Below are 3,088 nucleotides of genomic sequence, written 5' to 3'. Positions count from 1 at the left end.
AGGGGCCTTGAAGTCCCAAGAGATGGAAGTTGGAGCCCACTAACTGGACAGCCCCTCCTATCCCTCTGTCCATCCCACCTTACCGGCATTGGAGGCCTGTTACCGTGACATTTTCTTTGCCTTATACCTCTCACTGCCTCTCTGGTTGCTGGGCTTGGCTCTTCTAGGATTCAGCCACAGTAAACCTTTTCCTTTTTCCTGCCTGTTTCCCTGGCAACTGTAGAAGACTACATCAATGGGCTGTTCTGGTAGCTGGGGCTGGTCCTCTTTTTCCTGATTGCTAGGAAGTAAGCATTGGCCTGGGTGCAAGTTCCCTGTGCCTGTTCTTCCTGCTAGTAGGGATGACAAGACCAGAGTTGGCCTGTCACTTCTGCCTCCTGGGTCTTTTCTTTCCCAAGTGGTACTGCCCCTAGAGTGTCCTAGTCTCTCATTTCTGCCACAATTGGCACCTTGGATATCAAGACTCAGAATCTGAGGGTCTATTGAAATGGTCCTGTCTACTCCCAGGGAGAGCCATAGTGTCTGGTAGGAATCAGTTACCGCAGTGTTGGCCCTCCACGCCTTCCCTTCTTTCTCATGTGTACAGATCTTCAGCCAAAGGCTATATAGTAGGTCTTTCTTGTGTGGAGTCACTTTGATCCCTGTTCTGGCCAGAGATACTAATGCCTCAGGACCCTTGGTGGCTCTCGCCTTCTGCCTGGGGACTCTTGGAGAGTCAGGAGCTCAGAAGCCACTAAGACTGACAGGGGCTTTACTAATAGATCACCCCTGCTGGGTAGGTTCCAGCAGCTTCCTTAGGGGAGTATGGTGGCCACAGGCCCTCTTGTCCTTCAGAGAGCCTGAGCCCCAGTGATGACTGGTAGCTCATTCTATTCCTAATGAAGCCTTGTGACCCTCTTCCAGAAGTCTGCCCCTTAATGACAGGGAGGTATCTGCGGTGACCCTGCCCCACAGGTGTGGCCAGGCATGACAGCTCCAGAGATGGTACTGGGTACTGTGGGATCTGTACTCATGGTCTTGCAGATGAGGCTGGGCCTGACTTCACTGGCTTTTTCCTGCACCACTGTTGTATCAGGTCTCTGGTGCCTCAAGTGCTGCTGTCAGTCCCCAGCCTCACACCTGACCCAGCCTGGGCCACTCTGCTTTTGCCCACATGCTTGTATCAAGTGTTGCTACACTCCATTTACTGAGGAGCCTTTGGACCTCTTGTTTTATCTCCTGCCCCAGCCCTGTCAGTATGTGGCTGGGGGCGCTCTTACTGTGAATCCAGTGTTCACATTTACCATGATTTCCTTAGCAACAATCATGTATTTTACCATTTGCACTTTTTGTAGTTCAATAAAAATGTAAATGAAAAAATAAATAAATAAATAAATAAATAGAAGGTTGAAAAATCCAATAGTTGTTCAGTCCACAAGACGAGATTTTTCAATTGGTCTTTAATATAACCCCAAATCCCAAAGGAATAGGTTGTTAATGCCACTGGACAAGAGCAAGGAGGCAAAGGACAATGCTTCCTTCTTCCTTGTCCTCATAGAGTCTTCCAAGAGAAGGTGTTGCTGAGATTAGAAGTGGGACTTCCCACTTCAAAAGATCTGGATTAAAGGTGTGTCTTCCCACCTCAAATATCTAGAGTAGAACTGGATCTTCTCATTTTGAACTAAACAAAAACCACTCATAGGTATGCTCCTCCATTTTTGGATTTTAGTTCATTCCAATTGTAGTCAAATTGACAACCAAGAGTATGCACTACCCCAGCTAATGTGTAAGAACCTCTGTAGTAGGATATGAAGTCTTTACAGAATGTGCTCAAGAGTGGTATGGTAGGAGTCACTTTCTGAAAAGTCTCCACACTAATATCTATAGTGGCCTGTACAAGTTTACATTTCCAATAGCAACATGAAAGGTTCCTTTTCCATTATATCCTTGCCTGCATATATGGTTTGTTTTTTTTGTTTTTGTTTTTGTTTTTTGTTTGTGTGTTTGTTTGTTTGTTTTGAGACAGGGTTTCACTGAGTAGCCCTGGTTGTCCTGGAACTCACTCTGTAAAACAGGCTGGCCTCGAACTCAGAAATCCACCTGCCTCTGCTTCTGCCTCCCAAGTGCTGGGATTAAAGGTGTGTGCCACCACCACCTGGTGTGGTATGTTTTCTTGATGATGAAAACTATTCTGATTGAGGTGATGTAGAATTTTAAAGGAGTTTTATTTTGCATTTTGGTGATGGCCAAATATACCTAACCCTTTTTCAAATATTATTGATATTTTTTCTTTTGAAAACTGTCTATTTGATTCATTAATTCATTTACAGATTGAATTATTTGAGTTTCAGCATTTAATTTTCAATCATGTTTTATTCTTGAGAATTTAATATGTATATACAAAAAATACTATTATACTCACTTCCTAATTTCCTCCTCAATCCCCTTTAAATCCCATCCCAAAACACCTTCCTCCTAAATTCATGCTTCCTTTTCTTTTTGATAAACCACTAAATCCAATTAGCATTGCCCATATGTGTATAAATGTAGGATCATCAACTGGAATATGATCAACATACCAGTGACAACATGTTCAAAAAAGACACAAAGATTCTCCATCCTCTCAAAACAACCAATTACCCTCAGCCTAGAGAGCACACACCTCATCTATTTAGGCATCTGTCTGGCTTGACCATTTGCTTATCACTGATGATGTTAATCTTGGAATTCTGGTTCAGATAGTGTTTGTCAGATTTCTTCAGTGTCAAAATACACCATGATCTCCTTTGAATAACCCAGAATTTTTCCTGCTAAAGGAAGTACAGGGACAAAAAATTGGAGCAGAGATTTAAGGAAAGGCCATCCAGAGACCATCCTACCTTGGGATCTATCTCATGTGCAGACACCAAACCCTGACACTATTGCTGATGCCAAGATGTGCTTGCAGACTCGAGCCTGGCATGACTGTCCTCTGAGAGGGTCTGCCAGCAGCAGACTAAGACAGATGCAGATATTTCCAGCCAATCATTGGCCTGAGCCCGGGGACCCTTATGAAAGAGTTAAGGGAAGGAGTAAAGGAGCTGAAGGGGATTGCAACTCCATAGGAAGA

At 44.0% G+C, this 3,088-nt stretch overlaps 1 pseudogene across 1 annotated transcript in view; it reads left to right on the top strand.

The window, feature by feature from the left end:
• The window catches only part of LOC116091078, a 54,918-nt pseudogene that overhangs the window by 1,470 nt on the left and 50,360 nt on the right, over positions 1-3,088 (top strand). The window lies entirely within an intron of this gene.

The sequence above is a fragment of the Mastomys coucha genome, chromosome X, assembly GCF_008632895.1.
Source record: "Mastomys coucha isolate ucsf_1 chromosome X, UCSF_Mcou_1, whole genome shotgun sequence".
Lineage (NCBI taxonomy): Eukaryota > Metazoa > Chordata > Mammalia > Rodentia > Muridae > Mastomys > Mastomys coucha.
The sequence above is the reverse complement of the archived record's forward strand: the minus strand, read 5'-3'. Positions and strand labels throughout refer to the sequence as shown.